This window comes from Micropterus salmoides, unplaced genomic scaffold (assembly GCF_014851395.1).
Source record: "Micropterus salmoides isolate LMB-PRFRI ecotype aquatic unplaced genomic scaffold, ASM1485139v1 Ms_hic_scaffold_5, whole genome shotgun sequence".
Lineage (NCBI taxonomy): Eukaryota > Metazoa > Chordata > Actinopteri > Centrarchiformes > Centrarchidae > Micropterus > Micropterus salmoides.
Window position 1 is genome coordinate 5,822,244 of NW_024044237.1, and position 20,098 is coordinate 5,842,341.

Genomic DNA, 20,098 nt, shown 5'->3' on the forward strand with positions numbered 1-20,098 from the left:
AGTCAGTGGATGCTAAGTAATTCAGCCCTCATGGTAATTAAACACCACGCATGAGTCACACAGCAAAGGTGGGTCATTATAAGGCAGAGTGGAACAACGTGCTGAAGTTAGCATTAGTGACAAACAGGAGGACTGCTGATAGTATTAGTGCTCATTTGACAGTTTCATAACGTGGACTGAATCATTAAGGCTTCAAATTGCAAGATAAAACTGTTTAACACACAACAAAAAACTAATGAACATAAAAGTAACATTTGGAGATATGACGGATAATCTAGCAGCTCAATGATGTTAACTCTGATTATCTGAATGGCGGGTCTAAAGACAGGTTGTGAAGCCCCTTGTGGTAAATTTGTGATTTGTGATATTGAGCTATATAAATAAAATTGGCTTGCCTTGACATTGTAAGACGTGACGCATATTGGATTTTCATGTTAAAAACGTATTCTCCTTAGCGTGGTCTGTTCAATAACATACATTTGCACAAGATTTGCAAAATATGCAACTATTTTAGGTTTTATTGTCTTTTAACATAACTCACTCTTGTCTGTTTAATATGACTTGTTTTGGCACACAGCTTTCCTAACAACTTGATGATTATTAGTGTAAATAGTGATTCAGCATTCACACTATTGTTCTTGTCGATCTTTATTGGTGTGAATGCTGGAATCTTATTTTAAAAAATTGTATTATTACTATTCTGCCTCATTTTTTGGCACTCAACCAGTTCCACATTTTTCAACATAGAAACCTATTCCAAACATCAAAATTAGGGCATTTACCTACTTTGTCAACTCTCAACTACTCATTCATACTTTCAGCTTGAAACTTTTCAAACATCAAAATGTTTCACATCTTTACTACATTCTTGGTATTATTCAACTTTCAAATCCCACTTAAACTTTTCAAAACTTTGTTTGAGGTAAGTTATAATGGCAGTCGCTTAGAAAAACCTTCAAACCTGTCTTCAACCTCTTCCCACGAATGGAATGATTGGGCCTTCCCACCTCCTCTGTCCCCATGTTTCCTCTGTTTCCCCTCCCTGCTGTCTGTCAGTTGTAATGTCCTGTCTGTGTGTGTGTCGCTCTGGCTCCCTCTCTCCTGGCTGTTCATCACCAGCAGCTCTCACCTGTGGCTCATCCTGCAATCACCCACTCCTCGCCGGTTTGTCAATAAACCTTCAGTGGTAAGTACAATGCGACTGATTTTATATTCTGTTCCCTGAGTAAAGAGTTTTATCATTTGAAAACCTTTTTGCCTGTGAATAATCATTTTGTGTTTCTGCCTGCTTGAAAATGTTTGCTGGAGGACACAGCCCACCAAGCCAGAGCCTGTCTTGGAGCCCTCTCACCTGTCTGCCCGCTTCCCACACCTCAGTTCACCTTTTGCTTACTGTGTAAATAAATTTGCCTGAGTTAACAGCCCTCTGCCTTGTGCCCGCTCCTGCGTCCTGTCAGCCGCACCTAACCCGAGATGCTCAACAGTCTTTGAGCTAAAGTCCAAGTCAAGTCTCAAGTCACTCGTGGTTATAATGTTGTATCACCTGCTGTGTTCAAACCAGGCTGCTTATAAAACTGCATGGCTATAAGGGATTCGTAACAGTAACCTGTTTTTCACTTACAGAGCACAACCATGTAATGTGCAATGCAATTAATGACAGCTTATTAACTTGCCTACTGTAAGTCAACACACCCCGCAGACTCTCAAACCCAGTGTAACGTTATAAATGTTACATGATCAACAATAAAACTGTAACCTGTTTTTCAGAGCACAGCCTGTAGCCTAATGTACAATGTGTCTACAACTAATGACAGCTTATAAATTACTGTAAGTCAACACATCCCCCAGACTCTCAAACCAGTGTAACATTATAACAATAGACTTAATAAAACTGTAACGTTACATGATCAACAATAAAACTGTAACCTGTTTGCAGCCAGCGTTAATAATTAACGTGATGGCAGCCAGCGGGACGTAAATGATTACGTTAAACGACCACCAAAAGTTTGGCAAGTGAACAAACGCTCATTCATCTTTATATTCATCTAAAGCAAGAAGCAAGCTAACGTTAGATGGCCAATGCTGAGTATGTGTAACCTCAGGTTACTAACCTATTTTGCGTTCAGCGCTTCTTTTGTTTGGTTCTTAAAAAAAAAAAAAAAGAAAATCCCAGAGAAAAAAACCTGGATGAGCCAGGCCTTTCAAGGTAAACCCCCCAAAGGTCATTGTATGTTGACAGGAAACTATGGATGGATGTTTTTCAAAATAAAAGATCCAGACAGTAACTGTATAAGAACGAGTCTTTTTTTCTATTCTTCAGCCCATTTTCAATTTCCCAACATCTCTTCTTTCTTTCTACTTTTTAAATACATTTTCAAATTGTATCTACTCATTCATACTTTCTGTGATAAACTCCATTCAAACTTTGAGAACATCTTTCATACGTTGTTGGTGTCTTTCAACTTTTAAAGCCAACAATTCAGTTTAGCATCAGCTTTTCAACAAATCTTAAAATATCACACATCTTTCATACATTATTGGCATTCAACTTTTAAAGCTGGCAGTGCAGTTTAGTGTCAGCTTTTCAATATCCAGCATTCACAGTGCAATTTCTTCAGAAACAGCTACAGACATGGCTGGATTTTTAAAACAAAAGTCCCAGATCTTAATGGACAAGGCTATTTCAAAATAAAAGCCCCCAGATGGTAACAAGATAATACTGGGTGGCCACAGACATGGCTGGATTTTTAATATAAAAGCCCAAGATTATAATAGGATATTGGGGGTGGGGGTGGGGATGGGGTGGGTAGCTGGAATTTCTCATTTCTAATACATTTCAGATAGTAATTTATTCTTCAACTGTATGTTTTGCGGTCCTACTTAAATTATGCATATTTTAAGCTACAGAAACCTTCAAATGTTAAAACTTGCTCTTTAAGGATATGTATGTAATTTCACCTCTCTGCATTTCAATCAGGAGAGACTTCATTAAGAGTGAAGAAGTACTTTTATTGGCATGTAATGAAATGAGAAATGTCTTTAGGGATTAGACTCCCATTCCATCATCTTTTAGTGAGTAGTGAAGCTGTGAATAGTATAGTGAAATGGGTGAAATGTTACATAATTAAAAAAGGTTACAGACAACTATAACCACAAAAAACGATAGAAAAGATAGAAAACACACACTGTAGTTTATTTTGGCTCAATCCCAAATACTGCTGGCAGAAATAGTCACTACAGCACCAAACATGATTTAATCCACCACTGAAAAGAGTCCACAAAAAACTCCTATTTGAATAATGTTTGTTAAAAATATGACCAGCTGTAATAACTTAGGTGACTATATATATTAACATGTCACTTTATTAGGTACACTTTGTTAGTACCAGGATGCCTTCAGAACGGGGATTATGTACTGTAAACCGGATTCTATGAGTATAGGCGCAGTCCTCTAAGGCTTTCGCTATTGGGTTTACCCCCTTCGCGCGCCTGCGCGGCACTGAGAATTTTATTCTACACCCACCCTACAGCGTGGGCCTCTCCTACGTCCACACCTTGTATATATACAACAGGGAGACCCAGCCTTCGGCTCCCAGATGACTTATCTTCAGCACTGAGAACCAAGGTCTAGTGAGGCCCAACTTAGAGGGCTTCGCCCTTTAAGGCTATCGCTATTGGGTTAGAGGCGAAGCAGGATGAGTCAACGCCTCACCTGGCCCATACGGTACCACCAAGCACAAACTCACCTGCCCAGATCCATAACGAGCCACCCAATTGCTCGCTGCCCGCGGCATCGGTGTCTGCATGCACACGAGCACCAATGGGAGGCAGAGGGCTGACCTGTGCGTAAGCCGGGAAACTGGGTGGGGTGCCCCTCAGCTGTACAGACGCAGGTGGGGTCACGACAGCAACTCCATCAGCTGCGCACAAGGCAGGGCCAAGTAAGCCACGGCCACCCCCCCACACCGTCCCGTGGGAGAGGGCCCACCGCACACTCACAAGGAGAATCACTCAACCAAAACACTCGCGGCTGCTCTGATATAAGTCTAGTTTAAACCCAGAATAATGTGGGCACATCCAAACCGTCCTGTGGGTAACTGCTGAAACAAAGAATGATCTGCACAGAGTAATTATGAATCCCACTAGGTGGTTTTTATTGTGACGTTGCAAACTCTGAGGTCTCAGAGCTGATCGTATGCACTTAGTAAAAAGGTGCATCTATACAATGTAAACCACACAAGACCTTCTCAGAGGTCGCACTAAGTGCCATAAACCTACTGAACTCTGAGATCGCCTCAGCATGATAACCTCTCTGGCATGTGACAGTAATTAGGGGTGGCAAGGAATCTCGGGTCTCAATGTGCAATACACAGTTTTCTGCTGGACACTGTGCAATAATAATCCATGCTGCTGATGACTACTCAAGTCAGATCTTATTGAACGTTTATTGTAAGGATTATTATTTTATTATCTTATTTCTTATTGAACTGTACTACCTTTTTAGGCAAATTCTAACCCACCAAACAAACTCAGAGGCGGCTCTCACACCTAATTTCTTGTCTTAACTAAACTAGCTTTAATAAACTCAGGAGCATTGCCCTAGTTACAGCCCAGTTACCTGTCTGCAGGCATAACGCTCATTATATGCTGACAAAAAAGGTGGATGTAAACCTCTGCAGGTAGCCTACATCTGTTCTGCCGAATAATGCATCCACCTCTTTAGCTCCCTATCAGAAACGTCGCTGATCAGACGCAGTTATCACCTCAGATTGTTTGCTGTATCTCAAGGAAAGCTACATCTACTAAGGAGGAGACGCCTCTCGTGGAGTGTGCTCTGATGCCATCCAGGGGAGCACAAACAGACGCTGAGAACGGCGCCAGGCGGCCGTGCATGCCACATAACAGGAAAGCGCTCGCACTGGGCAGAGGAGGTGGGACGTGGCGTCCTCCGCCGACCCATGGGGGGAGTCGCGACCGAAAGGAGCTCATAATGCTTTTTTTTTTAGGCATGAACGTTGGGTTAGGGCGCAGGATAGCAGAGCTGCCGTCGCCCTGAATCCTGAGGCACGACGGAGCCACAGAGAGGGCAGCCAGATCGCTGACCCTCTTGGCCAAGCCAGGAGCAAGGCGACCTTAGCCGAAACGAATCTCGGGTCCGCCGTCTCCAAAGGCTCAAATGGGGCTTGGGTTAACGCGCGTAAAACCACCGCCAAATCCCACTGTGGGGCAACAGGCTGCGTCACCGGCCTGCGCCTTCGCACCCTCTAAGGAAGCGCTTAACCAGGGGGTGGGAGAGCACAGTCCTGTCCCCAAAGCCCTCGTGACAGGACGAAATGGCGGCAGTGTAAAGGGTGCACTGAGCGTTCTCCTTGTTGGCAAACAGATCCACCTCTGCCCTGCCGAACCGGAGCCAGATCTGGGCCACCAGATCGGGATGGAGATGCCACTCGTCTGGGCTGCAAACTGCAGCTTGTGATCCCAGCGGATCAGGATGTCCATCCATCTGTGCATCGAGCAGGAAGCGAGCCACTCTGAGTAGCGTCTCTGAAAGCGGTTGGACCTGCTGATGAGGACGGGCGTAATGTGTGGAGCAGCGATAGGATAACACTACACGCAGGTTTGTGTAGTGCTATTCTGTTCGCTTGCAGTGTAGTGACCGCTTCAAGGGCTCAATTAACATAGCCTGGCTTCTATGAACCAAGCGGGAACCCCTGGACGCACAGAAGGACCGTGCCATTGATGCCGTAATTATGCACGAGCTCGCAGCTGGCACTGCCGGGGGAACGTGCATAATGTCAACAGCATCACACACTGCCCGTCAGAAAAATATCTGTACTGGGTGTGTATGTGTTCTGCCCACACGAAGCGAATGTCCGCTGTCGTGGGCTCATACAGTTCTGTGGGGAGGGGTGTATGAAGGGACCTCTGTTCGTGAACAGAGTGTACTGCTTGTTGCTTTGAGCTTCAAGCTGCAGATTAGCCCTTTGGCAAACGGAAGCAGGCTCACACAGTGTGGGAAATGTGTGCTTGGTGTGGCTGGTTCGACTGAGACAGGCACACCAAGACTCGCCCCGTTCTGGCCGGCTTGCTCGAAGACATCATTCTTCTTGTTTTCCGGCTGGAAAGTCTTTGCTCTTTAGACAATTTTCTGCTCTTTAGACAAATCTTACTACTACGGTAAGTCAACACACCCTGCAGACTATCAAACCAGTGTAATGTTAGGCTATTAACTAAATAAAACTGTAAGGTTAGGCTACATGATCAACAATAAACCTGCAACCTCTTTCTAGCCAACGGCAATAATTAACGTGATGGCAGCCTGCGGGACGTAAATGATTACTTTTATCGACCACCACAAGATTGGCAAGTAAACAAACGCTCGTTCATCTTTTCACAACGAACGACAGTCAGAGTTAACCTCCCGTAGCTCGTAGCTGAAGCAAGAAGCAAGCTAACGTTAGATGGCCAATGCTGAGCTAAACATGTTCACTCACCACATATTTGCGTTCAGCGCTTATTTGTTTGGGTCTTGTTGTATGAAGTTTTAAAGCCAAAGTTTATGATAAATGGCTCAGCAGCTGCCGGTGATTGTTGTCCTCTCTCACATGCGGCCGTGCGCAGCAGATGTTATGTAGACAGGTTATAGGTAATGGAGGGAGGGAATAACGGCAAGCTCATCAGACGTGTCCTAAAAAATAAACATTGTTCACGAGTCCCTCGCCTCGAGTCCGAGTCGAGTCTGAAGTCTTTTGAGGACGAGTCTCAAGTTGTGTCAAGTCACTGTGTGTGCGACTTATGTCGCACTCGAGTCCGAGTCTCTAACTCGAGTCCCCATCTCTGGCTCACAGAGCCCTCAGACATGTAGACCACTGCAGCCAACACAGCAGAGAGTCCAGCTACAACGGCAGAGTTAAGACCCACAGCTGTAAGATAGTTTTAACGTTCTTACCGCTGTTATTATGTCATTACATTCTAAGTAATTTTGTAAGGTTTCAACTTAAATCAAGAGACATCTGGATGATGTACAGAAAAAATCTAAATCTGAAAAATCTGGTCCTGTTAAAACTTCGGAAAAAATAAACAGAAACTGAATGATAGTGGACTGTCTTTGCTTTATTATTATTATTATTATTATTATTATATTAGACATTATATTGTTAGTGTACAGTAGAGTTGTGGTTTCAGTATTTGCCTTTTATTTGCTTTTATTTTATATAATGTTTATGTATGTGCAAATATATCTTGTTAAGTTAAAGCCTACAATTAACCTGATTCTGAGCTTTTTGTTTTGGGGGATAAAGCCTGGCTGTTAGTAATAATAATTAAAGCGATATAGAGCAATGCAGGCGACCTCTGTGCTTGGGGTATTGCGCAGTACCAGCAAGAACGCATCGTCTCAAACCGTCTTCAGTGTTTTGTGTGCTCGTGACATTGCAAGTTCATTCTTCCAAGAACGACTAGCAAGAACGTTCTCCCCAAGAACCCAAGTCCGTTCTTTGCATTCTTGGTTTTGAGAAACACCCATGTTTTATTCTGCTGTAAAGTTGGGCATTTTAACATGGGGGTCAATGGGGATTGACTCCCTTTTGGAGCCAGCCTCAAGTGGCCACTTGATGAATTGCAGTTTAAGTTACTTTCTGACTAGTATAGGAAGTGAGAGCCAGAGGTTGCTGCTTGATCCATACTTTTATGCTGTTTACGGCAAACTCTGACCCTACCATCTGAATGTCACAGCTGAAATCGAGACTCATCAGACCAGCCAACGTTTGTCCAATCCTCTATTGTCCAGTTTTGGTGAACCTGTGAGAATTGTAGCCTCAGTTTCCTGTTCTTAGCTGACAGGAGTGGCATCGGTGTGGTCTTGTGCTGCTGTGGCCCATCTGCTTGATGGTTTGATGTGTTGGATTGTATTCTGCACACCTTGGTTGTAACGAGTGGTTATTGCCTTTCTGTCACCTGGAACCAGTCTGCCCATTCTCCTCTGACCTCTGACATCAACAAGGCATTTTCGTCCACACAACTTCCGCTCACTGGATATTTTCTCTTTTTCGGACCATTCTCTGTAAACCCTAGAGGTTTGTGTGTGAAAATCCCAGTAGATCAGCAGTTTCTGAAATACTCAGTCTGGCACCAACAACCATGCCACGTTCAAAGTCACTTAAATCCCCTTTCTTCCCCATTCTGATGCTCTGTTTGAACTACATGCCCAAATGCCATGTGATTGGCTGATTAGCTATTTGTGTTAACAAATAATTGAACAGGTGTACCTAATAAAGTGGGCGGCGAGTGTATTTATAAATATTTATAATAAATCCAGCTTTTTTCGTTGGAGAAACAAGCAAGAGACTAGATTTTGAAAGTATCCAACTAAACCCCCTTCAGGCCTCTCTGCAAAGCCACTTCCCCAAAACACATTTTCATGTGCAATAAGTGCATGGCAGAGTGCATGCAGGGAGGCGGATAGGTTTAATTGAATGAATTATGAAAGGATTGGCCATGCTCATTAAAAGTCCTGCGACATCCACATATACTGGCCTCATTATCATTTTGTCAGAGCATTTGATTTACTGATTGCTTTTGGGATGTAACAAGTGTTTAAACAAATACAACAAAAATTTTCTGAAAGATATTCCATAACCTAACTTTAAGTTTAATATGGTCTTTGGTGATGCACTTTTAATTTATTGTGCATATTTGTCTGTGAACAAGGAGCACAGGTACCCCCAACATTCACCATTGTGACTTTTGTATCTTTATTTACTGTACATTCAATTCAATTCAATTCAAATTAGCTTTATTGGCATGAATGTATAACAACAATATTGCCAAAGCATCATACAAAGTACATAAGAACAATCAACCCCATAAATTTCATTAAACAAGTAATTAAAGCGTATAGTGTTTGTGTGTGTTTAAATACATTAAAAATGTGTGTGTGTGTGTGTGTGTGTGTGTGTGTACATGTACACATCCAAGTTGTTAGACAGCACCAAGCGCATGCCAAATCCAAGGGAACTGTCAATCGGGGAAATGTGGGAAGTCACTAAATAAGGTATGGGTATTAGTTAAAGAAAGATGAGTAACCTATAACAAGTACACAACATTATCGAGTGAGTTGTGTGATGTAGTGAGTGTTTAGAGTAATCACGTCTGAGGGCGATTTTCCTAACTGCTCTGGAGTAAAAACATCTGATGATAGAGAGAGCTGTGGATAAATGAATCACCTAGCTGCACCCACACAAACTGCATTTTGAAGTGTGGTAATTTGTCAGGTGCAATGTTGGCACAGTTCAAGATGGTTCTGAATTGCTTAGACAGATGAGACATTTCTTTGAGGTCTGATGTGTCATCTTTTAGATGCAGCTGAAGTGATGCAATATTACGCATCCTATATGTTCAGGCTACAAGTAATAATAGTTCACTTCATCAGTTATTCTGTTGCATTATTTTTTCTATTAATTGATTAACTGTGTTCTAGAAAATGTCTAGAAAATGAAGTTCCCAGAGCCAAAGACCACATATTCACATTGGGTCTTTTAACTTACCAACAGTACTGTGATACAAACCAGAGGATGACAGACTCTCCGGGGGACTGAACTGATGACCCTGCAGCCATATTCTCGCTTCTCTAACCTTTAGGGCACCACTGCCCCCTTACTTGCAAAATGATTAATTAGACTTTTAGACTAATGACAGACAATTGCACAAAAAGACGCATTTTAAGCATACATAGTTAACTTCCCTTCCCTACATATAGGCCATCTTAGAACTACAGTGATAGCTGTGTTTCAGTGCCTGCTGCCAGCTGCCAATGAACGTCAAAGTTTCTGCTGTAACAAAAAATAAGCAGCTTGAAACTACAGTCGAGATATCCTGACTTTTAGTAGCGTGGGTCAAGCTTCAGAAACAGTGGATCCTATATTTCCCATAGTTCTACTTAAAAGTATCTTTTGGATGAAAATGCCTATGGCTGGGTCTGATAGCACTTTCAATTTTCTACCTGTGGTCTGGTCCATATTTACCCTGCCCGAATTTATTTGATTGGCCAAAGTGTGAAGTTCATACTCTATGTAGTGCACTCTGAAATGCCCACAATGCAACAAAAATGTTGTGTCTCTGGGATGTACAGTACATTTTTTTTTCTAAAAACACAACAATGCTGCCTCGATTATCTTTGCGTGGCCAGTATTTTACCAAACTCAGTATCCCAGTCCAACACACTGTATCTTTGTTAAAGCAGCTCCAGGTTGCCCTGACTGATACTTTATTGTTATTCTTACCTGTAACACAAATTACTCACTGTGTGCATCCTGTTGTCTACATAGTCAGTGGTTTAGATGTTTAGTCACAGTGAATAATATTAGAGTGTAATATCAACTCATCACAGGCTGCGAGGTTGCAAATAAGCTTTTCTCGGTTAATGTTTAGCCAGCAAAAATTAGCTGCTCACACAATAGGTGAAACAGCGGCAAGATGTTTTTGGGTGCGGAGAGTGTTGTCTAGATATTAATTACATATTTCAAGTCTCTGAACCAGCTGAGTCTCCAGAGACAGGGCCTTGTGGGGAGGATTGCAGAGTCAGATTCTTGCCAAACAGACAAATTACACAGAGCTGGTCCCTTTCTGTTATTCATCCTCTCCCTGTTATTGTTCTGCTTCCTCTGTGGAGTTAGCAGCACATTTCTGAATTGTTACCTGATGCTTTTTTGAAATAATTTGTTATTCATTTGGATATTTGTGTCATAAAGAGCTTAAGTACTGTGGAATTAGTGAGGGAGGGCTGTTTTGTTAATGATCTCCATGCCCCCAGTGGCAGACCTAAATCTATTTGGACATGGGCTTAGAGCTTGTAAGCCTATTATTCCCATCTGATTCAAAAACACCACATTGTGTGTGCAATGGTTAAATTGATTGCTTTCAGCCCTCATTGTACCTCTTTCCCACACGTCCCTGCAGCTGCGCAGGCGCACATAAATAAAAACACATACCAACTTAATATGCATGAATCTGTGTGGCTTTGCAGTGTGTTGCCGTGTGTGAAAACACACGGCAACACACACACTCAGAGCCAGTACCTGTGGCCGCTCACATTGTCACTCAGAGAACAGAGATGACTCTAAGCCGCATATGAAAGTGAAAGTGTTGTTTGCCACGCCGTGATCGGCTCTCTCGGCGGAACAATGATGGCTTCACTTTGCTCTTTTTTTCTTCATTCTCTTAAAAAAATTGTTAAAATGAAATCTGAATTGGAATGAATTGAAGGGAAAGAGAAAAACGTCTGTGTGCGATAACACAAATGCCATGAAGCCAGAGAGGCTGTGTTGTTGTCGCCTCAGTCCCGCTGACGGACACACTGAGGTTACAGCTGATGAGCCGCCCGGCTTCAGATGCCAGATTCATGGAATTCAATAGGGGAGACTTGGCTGTAAAAGAACTGGAAATCAAGAGAAATTGAATCCTTTGAGGTCAGGATTGTGGAGTATAATTGGAAAAAAAAAGCTCAAAAGGGCTGGGAAGCTGGGAATATCCAGTTACTGCATTAGCACGGGAAAGTGTGTGCTAATGCAGCCCCCCCAGCTAAACATTTAGAGGAGCTGCAAAACATAACTGGCCATTACAAATTAATGCAGCAGAAGGAATAGCATATTTATACACTTTAAATAGTCAAACTAAATAATAGGCTGTATGAAAAAAAGAGACACAGCATCCAGTAGTGCAAGTGAGTCTGCATGTTTTCTGTATAACCTCAAGAGCAGACTTTACACAGCTTTTTCACTGTCTGGCAGCTTTTATCTTGTAAATCAAGAGATTTTTTAATGAAACAAAATGTCTGTGTCCTCAGGTGTGCACAGAGCAGCAACCAACCCACTGTGGACTAAAATTGACAGAGAAAGTACTGACAGTATCTGGAACATGGCACATGTTAACAGAATCATGTTAAATAAAATCACAAAGTAAGTAGCAATCAGCCTGCAAGGTAAGGCCCTATTTTTATGATCTTTCTTTCATTTTGCAGTTTTGAGTGAGTCAACAGCTGCTGAGCTTGTTGCATACTGTGGATCAAATGGATCATATTGCTGTAATATTATTTCCACGTAAGTTTCAGATTTAACTACAGAAAATGTACTACATCTCAGATTCAGATTCAGAGTCCTTTATTGTCATTGCACAGAGTACAACCAAACTGAGTGCAATCCTGACCAACACAACCAGAAAATTCAAAATATAAAACATTATATAAAAAGTATAAAAATAAATAACCTAAAGTGTGTAGATAACTACATCTGTAAAATAATGGATATGAAACAATACAGTTATTGTTAGCAGCAGAGATATTGCTCTCCAGGATATTGCACATTTGCTGAGTTGCAGTGGCCCTATGCACAGGTAGTTAGGAATGTATATATACAAGGTACAGTTGAAATGTAACTATGTATATTCTAAAGTACAAAATTAATATAGACTGTCGACTGATTAAAGCTTCCTCCGGCAATATTATTACATTAATGTTATCTTCCCTGTTATCTAGAAACTGAGTGAATCCAGCTTTTGAATCATCATGCTGCTCCATTTTTAGGTTTTGTCAACATCTGCAAATGACTCCAAAGTTTCCATAACATTCTAATAGAGCCTTCGTATCGGATTTTTGGTAAACTTGCCACAGCACTGCATGTAACTAACCTGCCCCACCCCACTCAGGGAAGAATGTCATTCCGGCTCTTGTCTCTGCAGCGACTGATCAGCCCCAACCGGACAAATGTGAGATCTGGCTGTTATGCAACTCAGCATGAATATTTAATCATCGGCTATCCGCAAACACAAAGGAGTCGGGATGTTTGGACTTGGAGGACAAATGTAAGGAACCTGAGGATGACATGGAAGCCACAGCCATGTCAGCACTGATTTGGGGGAGGCTTGCTCACAGCAGGTAAATACTGTGGTCACTCTGAGATCAATAGCCATCACTTATGGAATAAACACGACTATATGGGAGTTTATTTTAAAGTGAGAAAATTCTTCTTTCCTCTTTGAAGAAGGAAGTGTATTGTCAGTTCCGACCTCCTCCCCCTCATTTGGCCATGTTTCCATTCCAACACCTGACACTCATCTTGATGAGCTGTCATCTATCCTGAGGCTGAGCTAACAACATCTGTACAGCTCAAGCAGCAGACGGTGAACAGAGGAGATCTGCAATTAAGAAAAGCAAAGCTGACATTTAGCATGTTTTCATAACTTCCTCTGTTCTTACTTTTCTTTGCTGAATTCCTTGTCATCCTCGCCATGATTTCCCTACACTGTGGTGCAGGAAATATGATGATGGTGATCAATTAAAATGACCTCTCCTAAACAGCCAGCATATGGCCTCTGACTCCTAAACCTAACCTCCCCCAAACACTCTGTCTTCGCTTCATACTGAGCATAAACAAACAATCAATGACATCAAGGGAAGTTAAGTGACCATTTCCCCATTTTACAATGACCAGGGGTCTCATTTATAAAACTGTGCGTAGAATCCTCACTAAAAGTGTACGTGCGCCCAAAAGCCAAAAATGGTGTACGCCAAAAAATATTCAGACTTATAAAACCGTGCGTACGCACACTTGTAAACAAGTTCCCTTTATAAATCACAATCAACTTGAAATGTGGCGCATGTGAGGATGCTCCATGTCCGACCCTTCCAACGCCCATAGTTGCCTATAAATGGTCAGTGAAATGCCCCTCATAGGCACACAGCGCACAGCGTTTGGCTCGATAAGGAAACGAACATGTGATAATAATATATGAAACTTGCTCGACTGACGCATTGAAAACGGCATCAATTTAAATGTAATTTGTCCTCTTGTTCACCTTATTTATCAGAATAAATTGCACTGCATGCAAGTATTAATTAATATGATTCCTGATTACACTGTACAACATATTTGAGACATTCTTTTGCAGAAACAGATGTCTCCTTGATATCTCTTGTGTTTATTATCCTAAATCTGGATCTTTTTGTGCGCAACAAACGATCTGTAAATTTGTTTTTTTGCGCACTTCAGGGAAAGTCAATCAATGTTTGTTTATTCAGAAAGGCTTTAAGCATATACTACTCAGAGGTAATATTTAGATTTATTTTACACAGTAGTAGGCCTTCATTTCAAACAGTTTCATCCTTCTGCCATGTGAGTTGCCGTTTCTCATTTCTCCTCTTTATGTACGCATGGTTCAGAGTTTACTTACAGGACGCACATTCTCCTGTCAAGTTTGTCACCCCGCCGGGACTCCATCCTCAGGACAATATCTGGACTTCATCAATAAGCAATCTAGGGAACAAGGAAGAAAAGGCATTTCCATTTAACATTTAGACAACAACAATACCTGAATACAGTTCCACAAGAAACACATAAGAAAATCAAAATTCTCTGTGGGGCTGAATGCATCCGAGCCTCCCTCACACAGCCCACAGAGAAATATCACTGCCCGTCCTCCCCCCTCCTGAACAATTTTAACACATTTTATGTATTTGGCTAAGATTTCATGATTGTTCATTTATAAAACACGTCTGGCTGTATTCGTGGCTTCATCTATTCAGTCATCTAATAACGTGTATTCAGTAGTTGTTGCGTAGTTTAGTAAACTCTGTAGCAACCTTAAGATCAAGATAGAAGTAATCAATCAAATTAATTAGTAAGCAATTCATTTGACTTTTGCTGATATGGGATGGTGCCCCATAATAAATAAATCCAAGTTTTATTGTTTGATTTGATAAACTGACTATTTCTGATAGCCAGAAGTGAGTGTGAATCCTCTACTTCATCTTACCAAATTAAAGTCATTTGATATGATTATTTTAATGCTTTTAAGCCTTATAACACTACAGTAGCTACCAGCATCACCTGCTTATCACTGTGTCTGCCAGCTTCTTTTGACCATGCTAAGATTGTCTTTAAATTTTAAAAAGTAAAAAAGTGCTATGTGGTGACATCACATCAGAAGTCACAGTTATTTATATGAAAATCCCATATTATTTATACATATACTCTGAACAAAATTATAAATGCAACACTTTTGTTTTTGCCCCCATTCATCATGAGCTGAACTCAAAGATCTAAGACTTTCTCTATGAACACAAAAGGCCTATCTCTCTCAAATATTGTACACAAATCTGTCAAACTCTGTGTCAGTGAGCACTTCTCCTTTGCCGAGATAATCCATCCACCTCACAGGTGTGGCAAGATGCTGATCAGACAGCATGGGGATTGAACAGGTGTGCCTTAGGCTGGCCACAATAAAAGGCCTTAGGCTGGCCACAATAAAAGGCCACTCGAAAATGTGCAGTTTCCCTGTATTGGGGGGTTCCGGAAACCAGTCAGTATCTGGTGTGACCACCATTCGCCTCATGCAGTGCAGCACATCTTCTTTGCATAGAGTTGATCAGGTTGTTGATTGTGGCCTGTTGAATGTTGGGCCACTCCTCTTCAATGGGTGTGTGAAGTTGCAGTCAGGACGAGACCCCGATGAGGCCGACGAGCATGCAGATGAGTTTCCCTGATACGGTTCCTCATAGTTTGTGAAGAAATTGTTTGGTTATGCAAACCGATTGCTGCAGCAGCTGTCCGGGTAGCTGGTCTCAGACAATCTTGGAGGTGAAGATTCTGGATGTAGAGGTCCTGGGCTGGTGTGGTTATGGTAGAGAAATGAACATTCAATTCACAGGCAACAGCTCTGGTGGACGTTCCTGCAGTCAGAATGCCAGTTGCATACTCCCTCAAAACTTGCTGTGTGACGGAACTGCACATTTGACAACCATGATTTCATGTATTATTTTATAATAATATAAAAAACATGGCTGTCAAATTTAATATATTAAATAGATTTATTATTTTATTAAGAAATTTACCTTGAGCCTTTAGAAATTTATATTCAATGCTTTACTCATGTTACAATGTTTTTCAGTTAAAATATCTTCATTTGAGGTGTTACAAACAAATATTGTTATATGTGATTGTTTGCAATTAAATCAGCATGTATATACACTGCTCAAAAAAATAAGGGAACACTTAATCATCACAGTATAACATTAATTAAAATTAAGGGATATCAATCTGTCCAGTTAGGAAGCATAAGCGATTGTGAATCAGTGTCACCTGTTTGGTACAAATGAAAGTGACAACAGGTGCACTGGTAAGGCTACAGCAAGACAATCCCCAAAAATGGAATGGTTTTGCAGGTGGTGGCCACAGATAGTTGCTCTCTCCTAATCCTTCCTGACTGATTGTCCTTAAGTATTGTGTTTTGCTTGTGTCCTTGTTACTACTTGTAGCATGAGGCTGTACCTGCAGCCCATTCAGCTTGCACAGGTAGTCCAGCTCCTCCAGGATGGCGCATCCAAATGTGCCGTTGCATGTGTCTCCCAGCACAGTCTCTAGAGCATTGAGAAGATACCAGGTGTTCATCACAACTTGCATTAGGCTAAATGTCTCTTAAATGTAGACAACTGTCATGACAGGACTATACTGTTGGAATGACGTGCAGACATAATGGGCACTATTGTTACTATATGACATATGGCATAAAATACAGCAGGTTAGTGCTGAATGTTCTGGTTGATATTGCATCCATCCATCCATCATCAACCGCTTATCCTGTGTACAGGGTCGCGGGGGGCTGGAGCCAATCCCAGCTGACATCGGGCGAAAGGCGGGGTACACCCTGGACAGGTCGCCAGTCCATCGCAGGGCCACACATAGCAATCCATCAGGTAGTATTATGTATGTATTTAACTCAAACCCAAACTCTCAAACTTATGATGGTGCTAGATGTAAACCTAGACCCAATTGGTGGACCATCCGACTGACTGGCTGACATTGCCATTTCTAGAGCCATGCTGCTAACTATGTGTAAAAACAAAATAATTACAGAATCAATTAAATAATAATAATAAATAAATAATAAAAAAAATCTTTTTCAATGACACTTTATATTCAGTGTCACTGGTTTTCAGTTTTCTGTCACCCTTTTGGCATGGAGAGGAGTCTGAGGGGAGGAGCATGATTTGCATATAATCTGCATACTAGAGGACGTCACGCTTCCTGAACCAGTTGTCATCTCGTCTGCTCTGAATAGTGATGGGAAATCAGGTTCTTTCGGCTCCCCAATGGCTCTTCATTTAGTAGCACTTCTGCTGGTCACTGCCCAAGTTACATTCTTATTTGTTGCAAGAAGATTCTGCATCTCTAATACATTGAAATATTCTATCATAGTGATGGTTAAAAAGTGGGATATGTCAAGAATACCTATCCTAGTTGTATAAAAAGAAATTATATCCTATGATTGAAAATGGGAGGTGGGGGCAGCCCATCATTCCACTTAAAAGAACTGACACATCACTAGCTCCATAACCTCTGGCAAACCTGAGGCAATGGCTTACACTAGTTCACAGCGAACTCTCAAACAGCAAGTATGTGTGTGTGTGTGTGCGTCTCTGCCATTATTTTGTCACAGAACCGCACTGGCTAAAGTTAACTTTCAACTGACATCATGCTGCTTTGGCAGAGGTCTACTGGAACAAGCGGGTGAAATAGTAAAAGCCATCGCTGTTGATATGTGGTCAAGTCAGTGGATCATTTGGATTTTGATGCATGTCTATTCATGCAGTTAAGGTACTGGTGCTTGAAAGAAGAAAGAAGAAGAAGAAGAAAGTCTCGTATTTCAGCAATCATTTCTCACATTTTATACCACATTTTTCCAAATTCGTTGTCAATAATAATAATAATGGGTTAGTTTTGCCATGGACAAATAACAACTGATCCAAAATACAGGCCAGGGGGGAAAATAAGCGTGGATAGACTCCTGGTCATATAATGTTCATGCCAACTAAGCCTAATGTACATTTCCATCACTTTAATGTATTCAACACTATGATCAAGCTACTCTTCCTCTGACAGGAACACTGTCTCTGAATGAAGAGTGACATGTAGAAGAAACAAGACTGTCATTGAAAAACATCAGAATGCAAAAAAATCTCAAAATAAAAATGAAAACATTTTTAATGCCTGTATTTTTCAGTGAAACTTCAGTGCCAATGGAATATTTTCCACCACAAATGTTTCAATGCCAATATTTCCTTTTTCAGTTCAGTAATTTTTTTCAATGCCAAATCTTATTTTCAATGCCAAAATTGAATGTCACTGTTCCAGCCCTATAGACATGTTCCCTTCCCATACATCTGTAGGTAGCCACTGAATAGTTTCCTCATTTCTTCATTTGATTTATGCTGCACAATTAATCTTTTAAGGCTTCAGGCTTTTGTCTCTAGTGACAATACAGTAACTTTGAGATAGTAAGAAGTCACTTGCGTCCTGACCTCCAAGCATTTTTATTAAAGGATACTCACATCCTAGCCTTGGCAGGTCCGCAGTCCTAAAACCAACCCATTCTGAGGATGAATAAGTTGGCAAAAAACAAGAAACTGATGAGGTCTCCTCTCAGTCCAGACAATAAAGATATTTCAGCAGGCGACTCAGCCTTGTTCCCCACTCCATGTTTGTTAAATGAGTCTCTCCCCCAAAGTTTTATTAATTAGTGTAATTAACTCTTTTTGACGACTTGCTATGAATTTGGGTCTGAGGAATTTTGTCTCATTTTTCAGCCACCACTCAGTGCTTCTGCCACACAACATTAATAATGCTAATTAAGCACTTTGACAGTTAATTTAAGATAATTAATACAAATACTAATATTAGATGGCACAGAATTGGAGCCGGGCAGAGTGAAATCAAATACCTTTCACACATGCCAAAAGACTTTCAGGGAAGCAGAGTGGGGAGGAAAAAAAAGTCAGCTCCAAAACACCTGCACAGATCTATATTTCACAACTGGGCTGTCAGAATTTTAAATGACTTCTAAAATCACTGCAATTTTTCTGCACAGGAAGACACAGCTGTCAGGACCGCTTCCTCGCTGCTTGTCTGGTAGCTGCCCGGACCAGGCTTTTATGATTTTTGTCTTTTCAAATTCCATAAGTTCATTAAAGGTCTGTTTATAACCCATACTTTTTCATCTCCTCTAACGTCAGTGAGCACATTGCCCTTTCCTCTATATAGAAATACAAAAGCCCTTTTAAAAAATGATGGTCAAGTCTTATTGCTCGAGAGCTATAACAGGGGGTCCAGATGGTCTATTTGCAGGGCGGGAAGACGCCTTGGCTCACTGAAGACAGAAAGGAATAAGTCACTGTCGCAGCCCTAACTACTAAACACATTACCTCTGAAGTATGTGCCATTTGGAATGCCAGGCTCATTTTTTACATCTCCAAGGCCGCTTAGCTTGATCCCCCTCCACTGAAAAAGTCCAAAAGATTAACATAGTGCGCTCGTGAATAGTCAGTCTCCTGTAGTCGATATAGCTTAGCTTATCTCAGGAGTGGCGTTTGCTAGGAGCCTGCGGAGCTATTGGAAGCACTGAGCTCCTTTTTCACCACCAGGACAGCCACAGAGCTGTAATAGATGATGATTGTCTGTGTAAATAAAGACTACAGATACAAGTAGAAGAGGACAGACAAAGAGGACCTTAGCTATAAGATGTCAGGTGTTTAATTAAGAACATAGCCTAACAGTTCAAAGCATATCTAAACTCCACACCATAACATGAGGAACATGCATTAACAATGCTGGCAGGGGACAATGTGATCTGAGAACCACTGGGCACTTGTAAAACCTCTGCCTCACTGCACACTACTTTCCCTGATGGGTATTGAACCCAGGATTGGAAATTGTCTTATTTATCTCCTCCTGACCTCCTCCCCAGACACTTGTCTTAACCTTCCTCTTAATTGAATGAGCAGGAAAGGTGTGTGTGTGTGTGTGTGTGTGTGTGTGTGTGTGTGTGTGTGTGTGTGTGTGTGTGTGTGTTAGCTGGCTGGCTGCATGCACGGCACTAGGGTATGTAGAGTTTATTATCTCTCCTGCTACAGTTAGTGTCTCCTTAATGAGGGTGGAAAGTGGCACTAGCTAGGCCGCAGGGTTAATGTGTGATGGAGTGGATGGCTAGCCCACTGGTAAACAACAGAAACCTTAACCAGGAGGGGTCATGCATGGCCGTGCATTTTGTTTCT